This window comes from Schistocerca nitens, chromosome 2, assembly GCF_023898315.1.
Source record: "Schistocerca nitens isolate TAMUIC-IGC-003100 chromosome 2, iqSchNite1.1, whole genome shotgun sequence".
NCBI lineage: Eukaryota > Metazoa > Arthropoda > Insecta > Orthoptera > Acrididae > Schistocerca > Schistocerca nitens.
The window spans coordinates 593,026,339-593,054,143 of record NC_064615.1 but is presented as its reverse complement, the minus strand read 5'-3'; the positions used below and the strand labels follow the sequence as shown (position 1 = coordinate 593,054,143).

General features: G+C 39.9%; 1 non-coding gene across 1 annotated transcript; it reads left to right on the top strand.

The window, feature by feature from the left end:
- Positions 1-24,636: 24,636 nt before the first annotated feature.
- On the top strand, positions 24,637-24,711 carry Trnat-ugu (transfer RNA threonine (anticodon UGU)). The gene has a single exon. It is a non-coding gene; the product is annotated as a tRNA-Thr (tRNA).
- Positions 24,712-27,805: the final 3,094 nt, after the last annotated feature.

Sequence of the window (27,805 nt, the reverse complement as noted above, 5' to 3'; positions counted from 1 at the left end):
TTTGCTTGACGTTAGCATAAAATACGACAAACGAAGGAAAATCTGTAGTTATTACGCCTGTTTCGAATAACTGCAAGTAAAACAAACTTCGCAACCGTTAGGTCTGCTCAGATACTTAACATTTTTTACTGTAGAGACACAGTAGATAGGTTATACCACAAAAAAATGATTCTATTACTAGCGCAAGTCAGCGATTTAGTTAGGGGCCGGCACTTTCAAAACGTGCTTAACGAATCATTGATTTTGGGTTCTGCTAGTCTGTACTACAAGGCTTTTATATGTTAAAAGAATTCACTTAGATATCCGAATTCCTACGAATAATTAGGCTGGAAAATTGAAGTTATTTGCATAAATTTATTTCAGTCGTAAGTGACAGATATTTTACAGGTGTGACATTAACTATGAAGAAAATGGAGTAGTGTCGATAAATCGTACTGGAGGCTGCATTGAAAGAAATTCTTGATTTTATAATAGAAATTTAGACACTTACACGCAACATCTTTACGGCATCTGGATCTACATACTAGGTATATGTCAGTCGCATGTGAAATTACAAAAGATTGCCTCTTCGTGCGTAGTCAAAAGGTGTACTGGAAAGGAGTGACACAGGATCGACATTGCAGGGTTTTTACTCACCATTTACGCTAGTAATGGTTGATTATTGTGTCTGAAACTTTATACTTCGATAGCATATAAGTGGTGTTTGCCTACCTTTAGGCGCTACAGCTGCTGCAAGATTGAATTGGGGTCGATGTTTCTGACATGTACATTTTATTTTAACATGCTCAACAAAGGTGCGTGGATGGCATCGAGGGCGTTGCCGACTTGCGAGGAGATGGGGAGGAGAGGAGGGGGGTCTTAGAAGGACCCATCGCCCTTTTATGCACACACATGTTGATGCTGCAACCCCGTCCTCCCCGTGATCACATCAGAGGAGGGCTAGAAATAGGAGAGCCGAAAAAGCATAAATATCCTTTACTGCTTCGGATCGCGTTCAAATTTCGTGGTTCCACCCGCTGTACCAGAGCAAAAATGAAGATCGCACTACACCCCAAATAGGTCAGATACGTTCATCGGGATTGTGCCCCCACGATGTCCTTAAGGTAGGGTTGAAACGACCAGGGGTGGCAGCAGTTGTCAAGAACGCCGTCCTATTGCTCATCGCACTGCGAACTGTCGTTTTCGACTGCGAAACGAAATCAACGACCTAAGGGAAGGGATGGTTTGATGGTTTCATTAACGCACTTTATGCCACCCCATGAGGCCTTTTCATGCCTAGTCTGAGCGGCGGTGTCTCTGGAATGTTCTCTTCGGCCATCCATAGGAAAACCGCGTTATTTCAATGCTGGGTGTCGCGGTTCTGACCCCCATCGCAGAGGCGTCAAGACAAGCTGTGAAATATCGGTATGAGGAGGTGTGATGCCGTTTGCATCGAGTGACACGTCCATGGCCGTGTTTGTTAGAATTTTGACGAAATTTGGTGTCAATTTGACATCATGAATTCACATTACAGCTGACATGAACTTCTGGGCTATGGCCTTTTTCCCGCACATGCCAGCACCCTGCACTTTGAAGCGTCACCGAGCCCGAGGTTGTCGTCGCAGGGCTTCACGCTTTTGCTGCGTTAAAGAGGAAGGTTGTAGGCAGCTTTGAGCCAAATTTCATGGTAATGCGTCACATTGGGTGACAATTGTGGGGTTTCGAAAAAGTAATCCTTTGATTTTGTTCCACAGTGTATACTCTTCATGTTCATACAGTACATAAAGTGGCGCTAATATTGTTAACATTCTCAAGAGTATTCTTATAGGCAGATTACATCCACAAGTACTGTTCTACATTCATTTACAATACTTGAGGATCAACCACTTTATTCCAGCACATTACGAGACCCAGCGTGCAGATTTTCAATCTAGCCCCTGACATTGCTACAAGGTATGGTGAACAGGCGCTATAAATCACGCTTCTCCTTCCCTCGAGATCTAATGCTGATGATCTACATTTCCCTATGGAAGGGGTTAATGAAATAACTATAGTTCCCAGATACAAAAACAGTGTCTAAGGCGCTCAAACCAGGTGTAATATAAGGCGCTCATCCCTTTCTCGGCTGACATCCGTGTCTCAGCCTTTCTGCAGGGAAACGTGGGCTCTACCTTCTAAGAGGCGACTGGGCGAGAGGGCGGGATTTAGGCATGAAAGGGGGCTTATGTGCACAACCATATATTCTGGTTATACCTTCTGTAGTTTTTTCAATTGAATTCTGCGATGATTTCTTAAAGAAGGTCACCAGCAACTTCCTTCTACAAATCAAAGATTGTAGGTCCTGTGATCCGTCTCTAATCCTGACGTTGACTATAATGTAGATTGTTAACCATGAAAACCTACGTGACATGACGTCGAAGGAGGAGGGACTTAATGTAGCCGGCACAGTACTTTTAGACAGTACTTAGATCTAAGCGCATATCGTATTGCTAATCTCGGCTTGGAAAACGCTAATCCGCATGATCTTTGTAGGCTATTACCATAAGAGTGCTCTGACAGAGATACACTGATCAGCCAGAACAACACGACCACCGACCTACTATCGATACAAACCCATCCTGGCGATAGCAGTGTCACCTGGCGAGGAATGACTGCTGCCGGCCGGAGTGGCCGAGCGGTTCTAGGCGCTTCAGTCTTGAACCGCGCGACCGCTACGATGGCAGGTTCGAATCCTGCCTCGGGCATGGATGTGTGTGATGTCTTTAGGTTAGTTAGGTTTAAGTAGTTCTAAGTTCTAGGGGACTGATGACCTCAGATGTTAAGTCCCATAGTGCTCAGAGCCATTTGAACCATTTTTGAATGACTGCTAGTCAGACACACGGACGGTGTAGTAACGTGCTGTCCGTGTGTAGAATGGGGAAAGCGCCCGAGCCGTCTGAGTCTGACCGAGGGCATACTGCGATGGCCCGGAGGCTCGGAACGAGCATTTTGGAAACTGCACGATTTGTGGGGTGTTGGAGGAGTGCTGTGGTGAGTATCTTCAACACGTGGTGAGGCCAAGGAGAAACCACGTGCAGACATTACAGACGACGGATGTCCTAGGCTGGCAGACTGGTAAAGCAGAACAGGTGGCAAACTGTGGCGGAACTAACATGAGACTTTAATACTGGGCAAAGCACAAGTGCGTCTGAACACACAGTGCACCGAAAACTCCTACCGATGGGCCTCCGTAGCTGACGACCCATGATGTGCCACTATTAATACATAGGCAACAACGACTAAAATGAGCACGTGACCTTCAGCACTGGACGTTGGCACAGTGGCAGAGCGTTGCACGATATGGTGAATACCGACACCTGTTTCATCATGCCGATGGGAGGGCGCGAATCCGTCGCCTTTCAGGGAAACAGTTCCTTGGCACATGTACTGTAGGACGAAGACAAGCTGGCGGTGGCTCCATTAATGCTCTGGGGAACATTCGAGTGGGCATCCATGTGTCCAATGAAGTCCGTGCAAGGCACAATGGCGGCCAAGGTGTGTCGTACACCCGTTCATGACAATCGTGCTTCCGAATCGCAGTGGCATTTGTCAGCAAGTTAATAACCCATGCCACAAGGCGAGGAGTGAGATGGAGTGGTTCGAGGAACACAGTAGCGAGTTCCAATTGATGTGCTGGCCTCCCAACTCGCCAGATCTTGACCTGATCGAACACATCTGTGATTGAACGTGGCATCAGAGCTCATCGCCCCCCTCTCCGGAATTCACGGGAATCAGATGATTTGTGTGTACAGACGTGGTGCCAACTCCCTCCAACGACCCACCAAGGCCTCATTGCTTCCCTGCCATGACGTGTCGCCACTGTTAACCGTGCCAAAAGTGGACATTCTGGCTATTAAGTAGGTGTTCATAAGGTCAGTTACTGCTGCGCCACAAGTCTGCCAAGGCCATGAACTGTTCCTGCATCGATCAGAAGAACGACATAATAGAGAGGGAAGCAGTTGTCGGCTCTAAATCAGGAACACTTGAGCAAGATGGTGCACTCAGAGTATAAGAGTATTCATTCACAACGTTGACAAAGCGAAAAATGTTAGCCAATAACTATGAAAGCAAAAGTTGTGAAATGTTATAGCTCTGATAGGGGGTCTGGAGAACATGAGTAAACAAAACAGACTGGGGCAAGTGAAGTCATCGCTGCCCAACGTTGACACGCTGCCGCTACATCCTGTTATGAGTTCCAGGACGGGAGTGCTGTCATTGCAGAAGTGCTAACTGGCTCACACATGTACCCTGCAGCCCACCATATCAGACCCTCATTCTCAGATGTTGTTATATCCAGCAGTATCCAGATGAGTACAATATTCCATGCGATGCAGTCTACGCCAGCTTCTGTCTACTTGCTGCCACAAATGTATCCATCCATTAACCTCGACTTTTCCACACTGACTGTAGTTACAGCCTGAGCTGAGATCAGCATGCCGTCAACTTGGTGCGTCTGCTCCACTGGATCACTGCCAGCAGCCTCCGTGTTGGGCTGTGAGTTCAGGCCTGGGACAACTCGCTGCCCAGCTGCACTGTCAGTATTATCCAGCTCGTACAGACCAACACTGCGCTGACTGGGACGGGCACACACCATCACCTGTGGCCATCCCTGGTACGACACTTTAAACACGGTCTGTACTGCGGCCGCTGCGCAGCTGAGCCATTAACAGCTGGTATGGTCATTCCTCGAAGACGGTACTGAGCTTGGACCAGGTTTCTCTGGGAAAGGGCTAGTGAGATATACTGATTTTGTAGTGTATATCATTGCACGTGACACTACAGGCGCCGGCCGCGGTGGTCTAGCGGTTCTGGCGCTGCAGTCCGGAACCGCGGGACTGCTACGGTCGCAGGTTCGAATCCTGCCTCGGGCATGGGTGTGTGTGATGTCCTTAGGTTAGTTAGGTTTAAGTAGTTCTAAGTTCTAGGGGACTTATGACCTAAGATGTTGAGTCCCATAGTGCTCAGAGCCATTTGAACCATTTTTGACACTACAGGCCTTACGAGCTTCAGCGACCATCTCTAGTAGGGAGCGAGTTACCATCTGAGATCACTTTAATACTTCATAGCAGCGCGTTTAAGCAGACTCATGATCTCGATGACATATGACAGAATCACGGACTTTATTAGGTATCTCTTCATTGACATGTTGGTTACCCATCTGGCTCCAGACTTAACTGAGAATACGAGATGTGTTTTGGACAAGGCAGCTAACGTGACGTCACAAGTTCATTGCAGGGCCTGTATTTCCCACGGGTCTCGTCTCTGACGGTGCAAACGTCAACAGCTGTGGCTTTCCACACACAGCGCCTGCTAAGGCTGGCGAAACGCTGACGCCGACACACCTCATGCATGTGGACACTTGCATCACCAAGGCTAACAAAATCCCTGCAGGTGACATGTACAAAGAACAGTTATAACTAGAGATGTTTTGAAAATGTTTCACTGTACGATTCCAGTCACCACCACCCCCACATCCCACACCCATCCTGTTCATTCACCAATGAAGGGGCCAAATCGCAACCCCTACGGTACAGTTTATCGCTGAAAGTTGACAGTCCATAGCTCCGAGGATCATCGATGGCCTTATTTGGCATGTAACATGGTAATGCCGCGCTGAGTCAACAATGCATAAGGGCACAACGACGCTTGAGGCGTAATGTCTTCTTGATAGAAGAAAACGGCGACCAGGTTGATGGCCAGACGCCATTAATACAAAGGCCTTCTTTCCTCTGACCCCCACACACTGGCACCATAGTTTCTAATTCTTGCCAAGAAATATTTTATTTCCTCTTCCATTCAAAAGTAATGAACTAGTCACTGTCAGGTAGTGGTAAGTATTTTAATAAGTATACCAGGTGTACCCATATGAAATGAGCGTTTCTTTGTGAAAATGAAACACTAATTTTGAATTGAAAAGTAAAAACATTTTATTCAAAGTACTGACCATTGCTTTCTATACATTTTGACAACCTCTCTGGCAATTTGTGGACACCACGCCAATAGAAATGTTCGTCTTTTGAAGCAAATCAATCAGACACCCAATTTTCGACTTCTTCGTTGGAATCGAAGTGTTCCTCAGCCAATGCGTGTCCCATTGATGAAAACAAATGGTAGTCGGAAGGGGCCAAGTCTGGCGAATACGGAGGGTGGGGTAGCAGCTCCCAGCCAAGTGTTTTGATTGTATCCTGAACCAGTTTTGCTTTATGTGCAGGTGCATTGTCGTTTAAAAACATTACTTTGCCATGTCTTCTTGTCCATTCTGGTCTTTTTTCGATCAATGCATAGTTCAGATTGATCATTTCTTGTCTGTAGCGATTAGCATTCACAGTTTCACCGGGTTTTAGAAGCTCGTGATACACCACACCTTTGTGATCCCACCAAACACAGAGCATTGTCTTCTTGCTGAATCGATCTGGTTTTGCAGTCGATGTTGATGGTTGTCCCGGATTAAGCCATGATTTTTCCCGTTTAGGATTCTTAAAATAAATCCATTTTTGACGGCAAGTAACAATTCGATGCAAAATGGATTTTGTTTCATGTCTTTGAAGCAAAATTTGACAAATTGTTTTTCGGTTTTCCATCTGTCTTTCATTCAATTCATGTGGCACCCACTTTCCACACTTTTGGATCTTTCCCATAGCTTTCAAACGGTCAGAAATTGTTTGTTGTGCAACATTTAGCATTGCTGCCATTTGTTCTGACTCAAAGTATCATCTTCATCCAATATTGCTTGCAATTCGGCGTCTTCGAACTTTTTTGGTGGTCTTCCACGTTCTTCATTTCTTACATCAAAATCATTATTTATGAACCATTGAAACCATCTTTTGCTTGTTGCTTCTGATAGAGCATGATCACGATATGCCTCGACAAGCATTCGACTCTGCAGCACATTTTTCCAAATGAAAACAAAAAATTAATGCTTTCCGCAAATCATCACTTTCTGGTACAAAATTCGACATTGTTAACACGATGAAAACATATAATGTTTGTTCCATGACTTGATGTATACTAAATATCTTTGACAGATGTCATACCACCCAAACAAAAAAAATTAAGGCTCGTTCACAACAAATGTTCCCTATCTACACATTTGTATCTTAACGCTCATTTCATAACTGTACACCTGGTATCTACAATCCAAATCTCATATCCAGAACCACAGTTCATAAATCCATCGTAAAAACATTATTTTCATTTACTCTAACTGACATACAACTGATTATTGTTACAGGCAAATAACCTGTGCAATATTGTCTAACTTTCTGAAGCGTGTTTGGAGCTAGATGTAAGTGAATTGGTTCGAATAAACAAGGCACGGAAGTTGTTTTATTCTTTTAATTCGTAAGTCTTATTTGCTGAGGAAATTCTGCGCTTAAACTTCTTTTCCCTTCCCTCAAAAATGTTCTCAGTTTTCGAACTTGGATGACTGTGTCTTGAGTTACATCTGAGTCACATTTTAATAACACTTGTAAAGTCATCAGCAAGTGGAACCAATTTTACTTTTCGGTGAAAGATATTTATTTTGCGGAACATTATAGCACACCATTCCATATATACACTATGTAATCGAAATTATCCGCAACGCACATTAGTGGACATTAATATGGGGGGTGTCCACCCTTCTCCTTTATGACGGATTGAACTCTGTTGGGGTATTTTCAGTGTGATGTCTGAATATCTGTGGATCAATGGCAGCCAAATCTTTCTCAAAAGAACCTTCAACATCGCAGCGCGTCAGCAATCGTTGGCCAACACATTAAAAAACTAAAAACCCGCCTCGATTGCGGAAAAAGCACCTAGTGTTAAGTGTTAACCCAGGTTTCGGCGTAGATAACTACACCTTCTTCAGAACAACAATAAAACCTACAAGTTCCTAAGAAGACCTTTGTCAATGATTAAAAGAACACCATAGCTATACATTTATAAACGAAAAAGAAAAGGAAAACTCAAACAGTACATATGTTCAAAGTCAAAACCACTACTTAACTTAATGGTGTACGCTCCACCTCACACCGGCCTATGTTCGAGGGGCTACGACCCGCCATAAACTGCAGCTACAAACGGTCGCTCACTTACAAGCCTGACCCGCTACCTATGCACATGCGCAAGACAAGGGAAGTTACTTGAATGCGCATGCGCATACGAATACGAAAAAGTTTATACATGGGTCGGGGCTAAATAGCCCATATATTCCCAACCGTGGATCAACGTATAGCAAAAAATGAAATGGATAGAACAAGAGACGAGCTAAATAGGAGATGAAACCTAAAAATATCCGCACACGGTTGCTTATGCTAATAAAGAACTTATATATGAAGCTACCTACGACAATAGGGGGAACTCTTAAAAACTATACCTAAAGCCAGTAGTTTGAAGGTTTCGCGCCTTTACTTTGTTCTTCGTACTTGTAAATCTGATGATCTGGGGATTATTGACTGGACGTGCTAGTCCATTTCAGGAATGTTATTGGCCACAAACTATTGCCTCACAGGCGCAGCTTTATGAGAGAATGCATTGCCGTGGAGATGCAAGCAGTCATCCTCTCCTAACTGCTCCACTCCTGTAAGCAGTATATTATTTTATAAAATGTCTTTAAACCCCAGTAGGGAGAAAACAACCTAACCCCGAAAACAACCCTCATACCGTAACACTATCTCCTCCATATTTATCTGCTGACTATCTTTATGGTGGGTAACATTCTCCAGGTATTCGTCAGCCCCAAACCTTCCTATCGGACTGCTATAGGGTATAACGTGATTCATGATCCCAAATCACTCGTTTGCAGTCGTTCACAGTCCAGTGGCGTTATTATTTATACCACCTCAAGCGGCGCTTGGCACTGACTACAAAATGCATAAGGGCATATGGTTATGAGCACTATGGGACTTAACATCTGAGGTCATCAGTCCCCTAGAACTTACAACTACTTAAACCTAACTAACCTAAGGACATTACACACATCCATACCTGAGGCAGGATTCGAACCTGCGACCGTAGCAGCAGCGCGGTTCCGGACTGAAGCGGGCTCTGACTACAGAAATATGTGATTTACATGGAGCGATCTAAGTTCAGCTGTGGTTGTTCCTCCGCGTTTCTATTTCAGAATCACGTCGCCAACAGTCGACCTGGGCAGCTTTAGAATGACTGAAATGTCCCTAATTGATTTGTTGTTCAGGTGTCGTGCAATGACTAGTCCACGTTCCAAGTTCTTTCGACGGACTCATTCTGCTGCTACCACTCCACTGCTGACAACACAATATACCCCTCTCCTTTTATATTGGCGTGTCCGCCTCCCGTTTCACGTGGAGGTCAGTTCCGTTTCACACAGACGTATTCTGATACATTTAATCAGATAGTACGTTTCACGGGCACAAGAAATGCATGATGAGGGAACTTCGAATTTCATAGCTTAATATCAGCTGAAGAAGCACTTGCTGACTAACATGGGTGGTGAAAGACACAAATGGATGTGTTGCAGTAATTTGTGAGCCACACAAGTGTTTCGATTTTTTAATCCTTGACTCAATCTCACTACTAAATCTTTCCGTGCCATTTGCTTGCTTTTATCACGCTAGTTTGTTTCTTTCATCTGCACGACCTTTGCATGCCGGATATGATCTGGCTGTGCCAAACATACAGAATATCTTATTCGAGTAAGTAATGCAGGTAACCTGTATTTCAATCTGGCAGTATAGATTATGTAGACACGTAAATGTTTTCAAGTACTGAAGTCATTTGACATAATGTCATAAACAATAGCACTCCGAGTAGATGTGGTTTTAGTAATTCCGAAGCACATTTTGCTGCTCACAATTGAAAACAATTATCTACGTTCATTTCACGTATTTTCTGTTGTTTGATATACTATCACGAAGTCCCTTTTTCGGTAGATACACTTTTTCAAGCAGCACAAGCGGAAAAAGGATTGATTCTTAGTGTGGGTACACAACAAACACGTCTTTCGTCTTATTGCCTTGTCTGAAACCAATGTGAGGAGTACGAACGCGTTAATTCAAAACTGAGGCGACCTACTAAGTTGGTGAGTCAACCTTACTAAGGATATTTTCGTAAATTTTGTACCATCAGCTTTCCGTATATCTAAATTTAGCTCCCAACGCTTATTTCTTAATCTTTTACAGATGTGCGTGCTTCCAGTGAACGATCGCCAATGATATAGTTAAATAAAAATGAGTTTTTGACTACTTGAGCGCACTATACAACATTTGTTCGTTTTCAGGGTCAGCTACCAGAGCTGGCAACTACCGTCCTCTGCAGATCTGTCATTTTCCTCCAATTTTCTGGCTTGCGACATCCCTGTACAAAACAGTACTCTCAACGAATAGCCTCGTAAATGTTCAGTTGTTATCCATCAGACCATTTATATTTACCGTGAAAAGAAAAGCTCCTGTAAGACTACGTTAGAGTAAGTCGAAAGTTAATTTACCTTCTGATAAACTATCCCCCCCTACAGTGACGTTCGATATTAGCCACAAAGTTTAAAACATATATCCCACAATCATGTAAAAGTTCCCCACGATACAATGTGGGATTCTTCATACGCCTTGCGGAATCTGCAGAACACATCATATATTGATATCTATTGTATATTGCCCTCGAAATCCGAGAATGATTTCTTCTTGGGGTTTCATTTTTTTTAGTTCTCACAGCGGAAATTTTCTGTCTCCAATACACGCATGATACATAATGAAACATCCATTTCCATAATTCTTCAACAAATTTACGTTAGCAACGTCTATATTTACGCATCTTAGTCGACAATCATTTTTATGTTCATTTAATTCTGGCTGTTTGGGTTACGTCAGCGCCCATCGAATGACTGAAAGCAAAAAATCATAGTACGAACTTTTTAGTTCTTGTATTCTAACTGTGGCATTCCTTCGGATATCCACCGGCATTTCCAGACTCATTTTCTGATGTTCTGTGTATTCTCTTCTAGTAGTATGCGCAAGTGTTGGGTGTTATTAGTAGATAAATTATTATTAATATGAATATGCTTCTTAAAAATTACGAAGTTGATTTTTGTGAGGTACTATTACCAACATAATTCAAATTTTCAGAAAAATATTTTCGTACCTAAACATAGATTCTCCTCAATTACTCGGTCTTTCATACATGTGAACATTGTTTCGGGGTAAGTTGTACAACTAGTTTACAGTTTCTGCAGCTTCGCCACACCGACCAATCAAGCGAAAGCAATTATTATTTCAATACACAGTTGCAGTTTCAACAGATACCTTCTTACCATTTCAAGAGGCATTCATTTTAAAGCAATAATCCAGTTACAGTATATAGTTGCTTATTTGTTGGTGTAAATTGCCAGAATAGCCAATTTATTCAGGAAATTCCAATATTCTGTTATTTCTTAATGTCAGAACATAAACTGGTAAAGAAACTTAACAGCATAATTCTTTTGACTATACGTCAGTCCAGAACCAAATTACATGTGCACCTTTAACCCTGCCGTCGACTGACCTAGCTGTAAACCATGTATACGAGGTCCCAGACGTACACGTCTCTTGTACAGTAATAAAGCAATTCGTGGAAACGAGTCCTACAAGCACCCACAAAGTCACGAACTTGCGAAAACACGCACAATGTAGACATACTGAATACCGTAATACCAATTCAAACAACCATCTTCAAGAATAAAAACTTCTACTTGGAGAAATTTTCTAACTCATGAAACTACGTTAAATGCATAAGCATTGCACAAGTAGTAGGAAATCCATATAATCATAAAAATGATGTACAAATACATGCTTGACTATGTATGTATGTTCCACATCCACCACTAAGCCACTGGACCTATTTCAACCAAAGCTGGTGCTTATATTACCTACTATCTGGAAAGAATCGCTGTGGGGTAAGAATCGCCTACCTATCAAAGGGATGGGGTGGCGATGGAAAAGCAGTGCAGCCTACGACGCACGAATACCCACACTTCATTTGAGAAAGAGAGCACTTAGAGACTTGCAACAAACTTTACTCATAATTTCAAAGCTTTGCTAAACTTTTTCTCGCCGATGAATCGCACAAAATGACGAAAGAAAGTAAGTTTATCACTTACTACATTTCAGTGTTCATGCAGTAAAACTGCCTCATGAAGCATGACTTTTTAGTTTATTACTTCTTTATCATCAACTGTAATCGTGACACACTTTGCAGGCAGTATTCACACATAACGTTGAATCTCCAAGAAAAATTACATCATTGTACGACAGTTAGTTAAGGAGATATGACTTCATAAACACTGACAAGCATAAAAAACTACCACATCATGTGTGACGTTTTAATTTATTAGTTCTTTACTATTGACTTCATTCACAACACATTTCACAGACACTATCTACATCTACCAATGCACAGGAAAATACATCATTGTGCGCCACGTACTTAGGAGACATGACGTTAAATACTGAGATGCATAAAAGCGTACCGCATCATGCATGACGTTTTAATTTATTACTTCTTTACTACTGACTTCATTCACAACACATTTCTCCGACAGTAACCACATGTATTTCTTGAATGTACCTACAAAAATAGTCATTGCACGACATATACTTTAGGCGATATGACCTAAAATACTGAGATTGGAGAAAAACTTCAGCATTTTGTATGATGTTTCAACTTATTACACATTTAACAGTCAGTATCCATATATACCACTGAATGTATCACAAAAACATATCATTGTATGACACATAGTGCACGAGACATGACGTCAAATACTGAGATGCTTGAAAAACTGCCGTATCATGCATGACGTTTTAATTTACTACTTCTTTACTACAAACTCTGTTCACAACACATTTCGCAGACAGTAGTCACATATGGCACTGGATGTATCTCCAAAATTATATCATTGTACACCTTATAGCTCAGGAGATAAGACGACAACATTGAGTTAGGTGAGAATGAAACTGCAGGGCGAAATTCGCTAGACATGTAGGTGAAGTACTTTTACAGATGTGTGTGAAATATGTTAAATATATGTGAAAAATATTTGACATGAGCGTAAACGGGCAAAGCCACTGGTACAAAGCTCATCCATATCCCCTGGAACGAATTCAGTCAATTTGGTACACATATTAATTCCAATTTGGAAATAAATATTGTAGGGGCAAGAACCACCAGACTCCTGTAGCGAGCGTGATAACGTGAAGAGCAAAGTGGGAGGAGATGGACAAACAGTGAGGGAGAAAAGGGAGATATGCACAGATAGGAGGAGGATGAGATGGACAACGATAAGGGAGGAAGAAATGGACAGAGAGAGGGGAGAGAGGAGGAGAGAGGAAGAGATGAACAAAGGAAGCAAAGAGGAGGAGATGAGTAGAGGCGGGAGGGGGAAGAAACAGGCTGAGAGAGGAGGCAAGAGGAGATGAGCAGAGGATGAGGAGGAACTGGACACAGAAAGGGAAGAGGCAGATGGAAATGGGGAGAGGGTGAGTAAGAGATGGACACAGGAGGGAACGGGGAGGAGATGAAGAGTGAAAGTTGGAAGAAGACACAGAGAGAGGGGGAGGAGGGGATTGACAAAGAGAGGGTAGGAGGGTACAGAATTAGAAGGGGGACGATGAGATGGATCACTAGAAGATTGAAATAAACACATACCAGGGCAACGCAGGGTATTCAGCTAGTAACTCATAAAATTGTCTTTATCTGCGCTTTGAAACAGTGAATCTTATTTTTAGTTGTTGTTTTTTGTACATAAATACCTGCATTTCATTTTTAATTATTTAAAAATCGTTTCAAAAATATAAGTAATTAAGGAGGTGGAACCTAAATGAATTGAAGGAACTGTAGGTTATTGAGAGTTTTACGGTGGCTATTGGACAAATTTGGCCTGAAAAATCTGAGAGGAATACAATAAAAGTCGAATGGGTGGTATTAAGGGATGAAATACAGAAGGCTACATAGAACGACATAGCTAACAAGATAAGACTTGGCTAACACAGGTGATATTTAATTTAACTGACGAAAGGAGAAAATACATAAATGTAGCAAATGAAGCAGACGAAAGGTAATATAGATGACTAATAAAGTGAGATTGACATAAAGGGTAAAATACCTAAGCAGTAATGGCTAGAGGATGAAAGCAAGGATGTAGAAGCATACATAACTCGAGGAAAGATAGATGACAGCAATAAAGAAACACTTGGCGTGCTGGGGAGAAAATGGCTGACATTAGCATCAGCATACCTGGAATTGCTGACATTAGAATCTCTGACGACAGCCCTGGCACTCGGTCAACGACATTATTCCCAGAATTACCACCCCTTCCCCTCTCCCTCCTACTGTAGCCAATGGCGTTACTCGTTTCGCGAAAACGTGGAATGAGCAAACGCGTGCAAGTTTAGCCCCCCCCCCCCCCATCCCCTACTTCGAGCAACTTAATTTTTATAGTTAGATTGCATGAATGTTCACATTTACCGTCTGCACGTCCACCCAGTATGAAGCGCCGACAGCAGCAGCAACGATCAGTGGGGAAAAAAAAGACTGTCAATAACTATTTGTCAATTCCTTTTGCTATAACAATATGGTTATTATTAGTAAAAACCCACCAATTTTTTGTCCATGCATCATAACACTACAACATGGCGTTAATGTTATACTGGTTCCATTCAGGCGTATTTTACAGACATTCTCACCTAATGTGATAAATTAATAAACCTTATATTCAAGTTTTTTGTTGTTATTGTAACAGATATTCCCATCTGTACCACAGCAGCAGCAGTTACTGTCGACAGGATGTCCTCCTGACCTCTTTGATCAACTATGTCATAGCACAGCCACAGCACAAGCTGTCATTGTCCACAGAATGTCTTCTTCCTAACCTTTCGAACCCAGTATCGTTCGCTTATGTTGTAGCACGACCATAACCTCTGGAAACTAGATCTCAGCTACGTGCTAGTAGACTACTGTTATTGATCAATACATACAACTTGACTGCAAGTGGATCTACACGAGTGAATGCAGGCCTAGTACCTCACAGTGACTCTGTTATGGTGACTGAGATAGAGAACATTCAACGTCTTGGTACCAGAGTGCAGTATTCGTGGTGCGAATGGTACTAACTGTGTAGTATGACGGAGTTCACAGAAAAAAAGATGACGACAGAACAGGGTCAATCGCATACTCCTATTGACATTCGCATATAAAAGATTCCAATTATTGATATGCACGGAAAGACAGTGCTTAAGGTGCAATCTGAAGGTGCGGCCATATACATTAAACATTCAAATGTGGTGAATTTAAATAACTTGTTCAATAATTTACTGATCGCGGTAGACTGACTGAGCTGCTGGCGTCATTGTATTTGAGTAGCATATTGTGACTTTATTGACTATTTGCGGGTGCACCGTGTAAATATAAATCAATTACAATAGTGTATAAACGACTATGTTCTTCCAACACCAAGGTATGAATTTGAAAACCTTATAAGTATAAAATCTGGGGAGGGTGATTCAATTTTTTTTTCTCATTCGTTCCTGAATCGAGACAATACAATGTATTATACTAATGATTATCAAAAAACTTCATACAAACTCTCGGCGCTTGAGCATGGCTTTTTTTGTTAAAGGTCCCTTCATGTATTTTTAACCGTGTTTCTTCTCTCTGTGATTAATCGGACTTCGTGAAAATACAGCTCTCGAAGACGACGGTGGATCGAGCTGGACGACTTTTTGCTTAAAAGTGCGTAACGTTTTCCCATGCCAAGTCACCCAACAATCCTACAATGACTAAAGATCCAAGATAAAACATACTTAGGTTAGTAATAACAGTATATTCTGAAATAAAAACACAATTTAAAGTAGGACACATTATGCAATTACGAGTGGCGTGTGGCTCAAATTATATCTTTATTTATTTACTTTGAATTACGTTTTCCGATAAATAAAGCTCAGCACGAAAATATGCCTTTAAAGTGAATTTACTGAAGGAATGCCTCCATATGTAACTGCACCCATAGCGCTCAATACGATTGAGGCTGAATTTAAGGCATAGAAGAATTGTTTGGACAGTACTGAAAAAACTGAGTGATCTTGGATGTATGTTTGTGTGTGTGTGTGTGTGTGTGTGTGTGTGAGTGTGTGTGTGTGAGTAAACAAAAAAGCTCTATAGAGAAAAAAGTTATTCTTAACTCCCTCCATCCAACAACAGATTTTTTTTTCAATTTTCAAAGAGGTAGAGTGTTTTTAACCAGAGAGAGACATCACACTAATACAATTCATTGTTGTATAAATACTAGCAGCATCTGATTGCAGAGATACATGACGCTAACACTAAGAAGGAGAAGTCCTCAGTGGTGTGATCGACTTCTTAAAACTACCTGTACTGTGATGCGGGATAAGATCCCAGGTATTACACCCTGTACCTATTCAGTACCACATGTCTTGCGCAGGAGTAAATTCTCATATTCAAGAGAGCACAAAATATTTAGTTAAGTCGAAGTTCATACACAAAAATGTTATACCTTTTTAAAGCAATCATAAACATAATTAAGAGTGAATGGATTATAGTAATACACTACGCAAAAATAATGACGTAGTATAACCTCACTATAGTTTATATTGTTACATATTTTGATAGATTTAAACATTAATTAATTCAAAACAATAGTAACGTAACATGGACGCTGGGAACCCATAACCAAGACATCGATAAAGAAAATAACTAAAATCACAGCAAATTAATTAATTAGATGCTTAAGGAGTTAAAAACAAAAAGCACTATGATTTTCCATATTCAGTAGTTTTCATAATTATTTTAAATGTTAACTTCAAACGTTAATCGTTCTTCTTGCTGCTCAATCTGTACTTAATAACTTAAATCAATAAGCAACATTATGAACTTATTAACATAAGAACAAATTTAGTTTTACTTTGCGTCCAAGCTATTGTCCATAATATTGTTTAAATTTACTTTTCATAATGTGAAACTCAGAGTATAGGTCAACAGTACATGGATCTTGTACCAGGTAATAATTACTTGCGTTAGTGAAACTATGAAATTAATTATTTAAGTTCACACAAAAATGATATTTCCGAAATCTCTCAACACGGTGGCACGTCTCTTACAGAGAAAAAGTCTGAAGTGGACCAGTCGGTGCTCCATAGATTTTGTTTTAAGCACTCAGATCTTTTCATCGACTCGAAATAATATTAAGTCCCCGATATTGCTTTTTACTGCTTCGGATAAAATTTCATTTACAACGAACGCCTTTCTCATGTGTAGTTTATAATGTTCCCTCAACAGTCGATCTGATCATATATAATAAAGGAATAAAAAAGTAACATTCGTGAAAAAGAATAAAATTAATAATTCAGTAGTAACGCTGTGTCGTAGTTCATACGCTAGTAGTCTGGCAGATATTCTTCATCGACGTCCTTCGAAACTTGTGTATAACGTCTGCAAAGAAGTAATTAGGATTTCATCCTAGATATTTGGCTTAGTTAAGTACCACATTACGTTTTATTAAACTCTGGAGGCGGCAACAAATTACACTAAGCGTAATTAAAACGCGTAATTAAAACACGGCAAGCTCCCCTGCAAATATTGTGCACCAGTATCGCAGAAACTATACCGTAAAGCACGATTGTGCAGTTAACAACCCTTGTCTAGTAATATCACTGGTAATGACAACTAACGTTTACTTCTGGACTCCAGAGCCACTGTCCCAGTTTGTATGTACATTTTTGCGTCTTACTGTCGTAAATAAAGTTGATCGGAAGTGAAACTGATGTACGAAGGAACGGGGAAAGGAACGAGGGGAAAAGGTGAGGATAGTTTAGAGGAAACGAGGAGCGAAGCGAAGAGGGGCAGGAGAGTGGAGAGGGGAGAAAGGGGAGAGAACAAAAGAGGAAGTCATGTCCAATCAGTTAATCTTACCAGTCATGACGTCATCTATCCGAGCGTAGTGATCTAAAAAAAATCTTAACATAAAGCTTGTGAATCCAGCGTTCGAATATCCCTGCAAAAGATGATATCATAGTCCGTTAATGGAAGACCACTACAGTTCCACTTATACTCTCTGCTACATCTATAATCCGCAGGCCACGTTATGGAGCGTGCCAAACGATAATCGGCCACCACTATCGTCTCTGCCCACTGATATCCCACTCACGAATTGTGCTCAGGAAGAAAGACTGTGGTTAAGCCTCGATATGAGTTCGAATTTCTATAATTTTGCCACCGTAATCGCTTCGCGAGGTATACGTAGGAGGAAGCAATATGTTCATAACTACTCCCTGTAATGCACAATGCCTCTCTGGAAATGTTGCCCCTGCTGTTGAAATAACATTTCCGAGTCATTCTAGCGCTAAGTAACCAAATCTATGACGTAACACACCGCTCGTATTGGACATTCTCTGTCTCTTTCATCAGGAGTACGTTGTAAGGTGACCTATACTCAAGAATCGTTTGAACTAGGATTTTATAAGCTACATCTTTATTGGGTGCATTATATTTCCTTAAGGTTCTTCTAATTGATTTCAGTCTCACATTTGAATTTCTTAGAACTGTTTTTATGTGTACGTTTCACCTAGATCCCTGTGCATACACATAATCAAATTAAAGATTCTCCAGATCGCTCTTCGCGGAATATATGGCTGATCCTACGGAGATGTTTTCGATCTTCAGTAACGTCAAAACGAGTTGCCTTGCAGCGACAGTTCCACAGAGGTCGCAACCGGAATTCTCTTCAAAAGATTTAACTTATTTCCAGATATTATTTAGGTTCCCCGATGATAGATTTAACAGTTTGTTAGCCGTTTCTTGAGTGCGCATCTGCTAACGTGAATTCTTAACTTTTGACTGGTGCAGGATGGACGTTGGCCAGCACTGTTAATGCCGCAAACCGTCGAACTCACGCAATCGTTTGTCAGTAGTACCACTGGGGTTTGCAATGCCATTTATATGCAGTGCTCTTAAGTTCCTGAGTACTGTCGAAGGCCAATATGGACAATTCCTCCGGTGAAGTCAATTTAGTCGACAAGCAAGAGATGCCTGTCCCCTTTCAATATATGAAACGGCAACATGAGGAGGACCAACAACTGCTCAAACAAGACCGATATACATCCACGTGCATCGGATAATCAGCCTACGAGTGATATGCATCTGGAAGCTCCACCTACACATTCTAACGGTAGCCATCCTGCAGCGTGTAGCATATTAATTTTCAACTTCTTAGTTGAGTATTATGAAAAAACTTCCCTGATCTCGATGTAGCAGTATCAGTGACATATATTCGTTCGTCCTTTTTCTCAAACAAAAACGAACTACTTTCGACCTTTTCAGCCTCGTCTTTCTCCCATCTATCTTCTTAAAAGTAAGAGGTTCATCCTTGTACTCTTTTGCTAATTACGAATAATAACCATATCTTTTGAGATTCATTAAGTAAATGTATCATTGATAATCTATTTAAGTGCCTTCTATATTCCACTGTTTATTTCCACTGTGAAGTATAAGTTCGGTGATGTGATCATTCGTTTCATGCACGAATGATTAATGTACGACGTTGAAGGTAAATGGGAAGAGAAAGAACAGTTGAGTAGAAAAGGAAAGGAATTGAAACCAAACCATTTATTGCAGCTACAAGAAAAATTGTAATAGCAAAATGAAAGAAACAGCCGACTATGCTCAGCTCATCAAATCAGGTAAAGAAATTATTATCTATTACAATACCTTACGTGTAGAGTGGTGTTAATGCAGTCAGTACTCATTCAACAGTTTGCTTATAGGATGTATCTTACAAGATGGAGGAGTTCAAGTCGCGGGAGCGCGTAATGGCGCGGCCATGTTTCACCGTTTTAGCTTCACCACGCTGTATTGCGAGGACATCCTTCCCCATTGATACCAATTATCTGTAGGCTAAAATGATGTTAAATACGTTATATCTACAACAAGTAAAATTCAGTCACAGTGTGTTGTTATGGTAAAGATAGGGAAACCGGGCAATATGGAACAGACAATTCAACATAACGCTGAATCTAGTGCCGATGAAACTGATTTTGATGACGTAATTGAAGACAATACGCACGCTTCAGCAGGCGAAGATGAATCGCGAGATGGAGACGAAGCTGATAATACTATGTTTAATCCTACAACTAATTCTATAATTAATGCTGTAGTAACTCCAGCTACCAGTCAAGTAACAGGTTTAATTGCTTTGTTGAACCTAGTGCTACAGAAGATTAATGAAATGCCCATTAATATATCCATTATTAACAATATCATGTCCACTAAATTATCATCTAAACTGTCCACTTTACGTAATGAAGTGTGTACTAAAAGTGATATGCTAGCACAGAAAAATGAATGGTCCACTGAGATTTCCCCTGAATTGTTAACAGATATTTTAGCCAAATTTGATGAACTGTCCGCTAAATTAGCGAGTGAAATTTTCAACAAACGTAATTATTTTCTTAATTAATTTCCTAGTCAATTTGTCAGTGGACGTATGTAAATTAACTTTACAATGTCATACATTTACCACCGACAGAACTAATTTGGCAACCGATCAAACCACCATAAATAATGTTGTAGCTGTATTGGAACATCTAAACAAAACTTTGCGTATCCAAATGAAATAACTGTCTGAAGAACAAAAAGCTATTGTTGAATCTGTACATAAATTAGGTCTTAAGGTAGAAAATTTTACTACAGAGCAGGAAGCCTATGTTAAACTGCCATTAGATGCACACCTAGAAAACCTTGACAAATCATCAGGTTTCCTTCCATTCGGAAAGTGGGTGCACTCAGCGACTGTTATGTGATTATAGAGAGCAACAATCAGTCGTCTTTTTCAGTGGTCTTTTTTTTTTTTTTTTTTTTTTTGCAGGTTTTATTACGCAAATCCAGATTTCGGCTAGTGCCTAGCCATTATCAATGCACTATTTTCTAATCTCGATACGTGTTAGTTCCCTGTTGTTCGGGCGTCAGTCTGACTGACATGTCTAAACTTACCCAAAGCATTAGATAAACAAAAAATTCCTTGTTTGTTAACAATGGTCTAAAGTTATCCTGAATGACAGTGTAACTTTGTACCAGCATTAAAATCAAAATTTTACTCTACCAAGACATAGCTGGTATACATTTTGACTTTTCCAAGCACTCAGAAACTATAAATGAAAAATGTTGCAATGTCTGTTGCGATGTATAATATATTGCGTGTCCAGTATCGTCAAAAAGTAGTAAAATGCGGTAAAGAGTTACCGTGATTGACTGTACTTCAAAAACTTAAGAGTGGTTTATTAATTCAGTTTCCTCCGAATAACTTTTAGTAATTCATTTGCGGTAAAAAGAAGACATAAATGTCACGGAAATAACAGATATTTCTGTATACTTGAGTTACCCATACTCTCCCAGGTGGCACGCCTAGTCCGTTTGTCATTGCTTATTGGTCTCATTATACAATTTATAATTAATAAACACAATTTACTTAAATTACATGTTGCTAACTGCGGTAGATAAATGTTTTCTTCTTGCTTTTCTTTTGCTTTCTTTTACTCTGCATGTATATCTTAGACGGATAAGAATATTTTTTTCTTTTCTTCCGTAGTATGAAATGTGACTACGTTTTGCTTTATTTGTATTGCTACATGAATCCCTTGTCAATTCAGTATTCAAAAGTTCGCAGTATGTTTCATCTTTCTTGTAACACTTTTTTGAAATACGCTGTATAAAACAAAATGTAATATGCAGCAGGCTGTACGAACTGTTATACCAGAGCGATGTCAATAGTTGCTGTCCAACAGCGTCAGTCAGTGGGCGCGCAGGACATGGCGTACGCGGTTTTCTCGTGCTAGATAGAAACACACGAAAATTTATGGACGCTTTCTCATTTTTCAGTCACGGTATAAACTGAATTTCTAAGTGGATGCTATGACTCTAACTATAGTGAGCTTCATTGAATACCATAAACAGCAGTGACAATTCTTACGCGAATGAACTGTCATTATCGTCGTTAGAACCAAACTGTGTTACATATAACTGACAGTGGTACATTCCCATGTGTCAGTTAACGAGCCAGATGAAACTTCGAGTTGTGTAGAGTAGGAAAAATAGTGAAATATTTTTTGTGCATGTCCAGTTTCACTTTTGAGGGGTAGAACAGACCCGAAAGGTAATTTGGCATTTTAGGTTTTGTGGAAACATCCTCGAAACAATGAGATATAAAAAATGTTTTTCATATAAAAATTTATGCGCTGTTAATGTCCTTGAAAACTTTATGATCAACTTTTGTAATAATTTGAAAGTTTGCAAAATACCTCACTACCATTAATTAATTTTGAAAAATGAAAACTCTTGCTACAAGACAAGCTAAACATGATTTCAAGCCCAAATCATCGCTGTCTAATAAAGCTGTTTTCCGAAATGCCGTTTTCGAAAAATAAACTGTACATAATCTACTGCCGAGTATTTTCAACATACCTAAATAAAATATCTAAACATTCATTACTGCTCGAATTATTTATTTTACTTATATTTGTTTTTTAATTAAACATTTGTTTTAAGTTTTATATTCATGGATTTTTTGTGCTTTATATAACAATTTCACATACGTTTATTATGTTAACTGAAAATTAGAAGTAGCTCATTATTACAATAAAAAATAATTACACAAATGATAATCTATGAGGAAATGTTTGAAACATACATTTTCTACATCATACACATAACGTGAACGAAATTTCTTTGCGTAATATACACGATGGAGAAGCCAATATAAAACAAAATTCAACAAAATTTCAAACTTTCACGGGTGGCCCTCTAAATACCCTGATTTACATTAGGCATATTTCAGTATATTGGAAAGTCTTGGCGAAGAGAATTGATTGTGTACTAGCGACTGCGCCTTCACTATATTGTTTCTGAAGAAGAGATTGACATCATAATCATTCACTAGACCTAAATCTTCTTCCAACATCGTAAGCTGCGCACGTCCCACGGTTGTACCTATGCCATCGTGCCCTTTCGGATGACCAAACGTTTCTTGTCCTCGGGAACATCGCTCACTTTTCACACTGACCACCTCCGTTTTCATAGTTCTAATAGGAACTAACGTTGAGTTTGGACCGAGAATTCGACAATCCCTTTTTGAAGTCTCAAATGATCTAGTGACAGCATCGAAATCCGGTAAACAAATGTCTGACCATCGGACCAAGTCAAAATGAATTTGAAAGATGTTTTCTTTCGCAGTGAATAAGTAATGTCTGTATTATTGTTAGTGTTGCGGTGGTCAGTGTGAAAGAACCGTTAAGAGCATCTTACCTGAGGACAAGGTACTTGTTAATCAGGTGATCCCAAAGGTCTCGACGGCATAGGTGCAATAGTGGGACGTATGCAGCTTTCGATGTTGAAAGAGCTTTATGAGCTTTATGAGAAGTCTTTCATATCCAGTTCTGTTGAATGATTTCGATGTCAATCTCCACTTGAGGAACAATACAATCAAACTGCAGTTCGTTGTACCTAGTCAGTTCTCTTCGGCAAGGCTTACCAATGTACTGAAACATGCCTGATACAAACCAGAATATTTAGAGGATCACCTGTGACAATTTAAAATTCTGCTGAATTTTGTTTTTTATTGGCTTCTCCTTTGTGTATATTACGTAAATAAATTTCTTTCATTTTATTTGCATGGCGTAAAGAAACGTTAGGTTTTAAGCATTTCTCTACAGACTTATCATTATTATTATTATTTTCAATCATAATAGTTAATTACTTAGTATTTTCAATTAACAAAATACACATATATGAAATGATTATATAAAGAACATAACATTCCCTGAATGTTAAATATAAAATAACAGTTTAAAACAAAAGGGGGAGGGGGACAATGTCACACTCTAGCCTAACGTTTACATACTACTTTCCGTTTCATAACCAACAGCTAAATTACATAAAAAACTAACTCCAACACTAACACTGAATTCCTGATGCGTTGTTTACGGACAGGTGGTATTCTGCTGTTATTCGCAAAAACCTAAAGCTCATTAAACCTATGCATAAAACATGAAAAAGGGTAGACAGAATAGCCAATGGAGGAAACAAAAAAGTGTCTAAAACAGCATACAAACAATTATACTAAATGAAATGATAATTAAATAGACACCCTAGCTGCAAATAGGCGTTGATATACTTCACTGGGCTCTGTGCCCTCGGTGGCTCAGATGAATAGAGCGTCTGCCATGTAAGCAGGAGATCCCGGGTTCGAGTCCCGGTCGGGGCACACATTTTCAACATGTCCCCTATGAAGTACATCAACGCCTGTTTGTAGCTAGGGTGTCCATTTAATTATCATTTCATTTCTAGCAAAGCTGCATGGTCATCCACGGTATGTGTTCTTTCGGGAACAGATACTACCGTCATATATAGTTAAAATATGGCTTCCTGGCCATTGACCTTCTTGTGTGAACGCACACACTATGCCCGAACTCGTACGGGACTTGGTAGATTAATCTGCCACGAGTAATGAGTATGATGGGCAAACATCTATTAGGCGCACTACGAATGTAGTGGTGTGGACATGTTGGGAATGTGGATCTCACGGGGAGCGTGCAAGGGATAAGTCCCTGCAGACGCACTATCCTCTGTGCCCTCGGTGGCTCAGATGGATAGAGCGTCTGCCATGTAAGCAGGAGATCCCGGGTTCGAGTCCCGGTCGGGGCACACATTTTCAACATGTCCCCAGTGAAGTATATCAACGCCTGTTTGCAGCTAGCGTGTCTATTTAATTATAATTTCATTTCTAGCAAAGCTGCATGGTCATCCACGGTATGTGTTCTTTCGGGAACAGATACTACCGTCATATATAGTTATACTAAACGTCTATTAGTGACACAAATGAGCATAATAGAAACATATAAAGACAGCGATTGCATAGCGAAGTTTCAGTAACTTTGTTCATTCCCTTTCGATGCAAGCAATGGAACGTGAAAATTGTGTGTAGGTTCGTAGGACACCCTTAGACTGAAATACTAGAGCGTTCCGGATGCCCATAAGAGCTCTACTCCGAGGAAGCCACCCCCTGTCCCCCCCCCCCCTCGCCCAAACCGCTGCTACATAGAGCTAAGCGGAATTCTATGGCCCAGCCTTAACGCTAGGTATAACTGTTCGAAAAACATCGCTTGATATCAAGTATCAACAGTTCCAAAAGCGATTAACGCTATTAATTAAATCCGTGAGTGTAATATGCAAACTGCTTTCTGATAATTTAAATTCTGTAACACGTTATTGAGAAATTTTTTAATATATTTTTTGGGGCGGTTCCGTCTCAGAGCCTTTAATTAACAGCCGCGCCTGCTTGGGAATGTTCCCTTGTTAGAAATATCCACCAGACAAAGCATGATTAATCAGTGCTGGATGAAAGCAGCAGCTAGCTTACCAGTAACACAACCTTCTGAAATAAATACTAAAATAAATAAGACGGCCTTTAGTCCTCACGAGAGAAAACGTGGAGATTCTTTTGTAATGAAAAGAATTGCTTTAATGCAATCTTTTCCTTTATTGTCGAAAAGTTGGAACCAAGCAGACACTATGACTACGTAGCATATTGGCTACAATTTTGTAATATAATGTCGCATACTTACTGAAAATAATTTGTGTTAAATATTGAATTCGTTACAAGCAAATTTAACAGTAGAATGTTGAAAAAGGCAACCTCTTCCATTCATACGATTTCATTAGTGATATTTAACTCCACTTTGTGCTCAGTACGAGGAGATTTTGACCTTGTCTTTTCATACATATTTCCACTTTTTGTGAAAATGTAGTTCAGCAACAAAATACTTCTTTTCAAAATGACTAAGAAAAACAATTATGAGTGTTCATAGGTACCTTTTAAATATATAACTACTAAAATTAAATTAACTATATTGTTCAAAATCCAAGAAATAGGACATATGCATTGAAATGGCTGTTACTCCTCCCACAGAGTCAGTATTACATTACATAAAGGTTCTTGCCTTATAACAGTTGAACAGTCGTTGTTGGTGATGAGGAAAACCTTACACAGTTTCTTCACGTCTCAAATACTATGAATTATTAACGGCTCTCCGCGTTGTCAACCAGAGCCATTGTTCTTGTTCTTGTGGTGTAATTATTTCACCACGACATATGACCGGAAGTTCTTGCATCGGCGACTAATACTTTTCAGAGACGACTTACAACTGTGCAAATCATTTCCACATGCCTTCGTAGGCAATTTGATTAACATGTCATGGCACATAAAATCAAATTTTTGTTGTATGCTTGAGGGTGTCATTTTGAAAGGTGGCTACACTGAGCCACAGCGCCAGAGATCGCGCTAGAGAGCATTGTTCCGCCGCCTCCACTGGCAGTGATTATTGAGAACTCGTAGTGGGCAGTGCTTGGGGAGAGCTCGTGGTAGTCAGTGCTGAGATGTCGTAGTGAGGAGTGTTTGTTGAGATGAGCTAGTAGGGAGTGCTTGCTGAGATGTGATACTGAAAAGTTCTTGTTGAGATGTGGTAATAGCGAGTCGGTGTGGAGAGATTGTAATGTCTAGAGTGCCTTTCATCAATATAAATTAAGGTAACAAACTACTTTTCTTTTCTTTCTCATTATTTCAATGTCCTGAATAATGCGTCATTACAGGTTCAGTCAACAAAGCATCTGGCTTGTGTTCTTGTATTAGAGTGTAATTCTGGTTTTCTTGAGTAATTATGGTATTTCTATTTTCTTTAATTAATTCAGTATAAATGATATTTAAAATTTCTTGTGTTGTTGAAGAAGAACCGTGCCAGATGCGTACGTTGAGTCATACTTCCACACACAGAACAGTTACACTTGTGCTTTGGTTTCGTAGGTTTTATAGTTGCTGGGGACTTAATTAATTAATTGTGTTAATGAAAATTTCCATTTCATTCTTTGTTGTTGTTCTATGCAGTCAGATTGCGTAATAATACTAGTCAGGGCCAACCGTTACGAGACTTCGTAACCGAACAGACAGCTACTGAATCAAAAAATTAAAATTAATTGCATTATATTTTAATTAAGCCCCCATGCAATTTACAGAACTTAACTTCCTGCTAATTAGACTTATTCAACTCAGAAAACTGTTAAATACTCTCCATCGTCCCAATTTGAAAAGAAAACGATAGTAAATTAGTGATATTAGTAGTTAACAAAGTGTTTCACTTCTACACTTTAACACACACAGTGTGTGCATCCATGACCTGCCATTCACCCTGACTCTACTTCGACTGTATTCTGCCCCGCCACTAAAAGTGCGTCAGGGAACAAGGCAATATAATTCCTCATCTTACTTGAGTATCTATTGCAAATAAAAATTCGGCATAGTGGGAGCCGAAGAGCTGTTTGAAATGAACAACTTATTTTTACATAGTATTCCAGTTATTAACTTATAGGGTAAGTAGACCTAAATATGATACAAAATCACTAAAGTAGTAACTGTTAGGAAAAAACTGTAAATATTAGAGCTCTTATACTTCTTTAAAACAACACTGCATTTAAAGAAGCTATAAATGTCGACTAGAACAAATAGGAACAGTGTGTCATTTTTCGGACTGAAATTCTTAAATATGTATGGCTTGTACATATACATGTGATACTGTTATGTATGCTGAAGACAGAATATTGAGGTCTTAAAAATGAGATAGAGAAGACACCAAACGATACACGAGTTTCTTGTTGGGCTATTTTTAGGTTATTTATGGCAAGTTAGAGAGAACTAAAGAAATTTCTTTATTTTGTTTTTTCTATTTGTACTGTAATGTCGACCAGC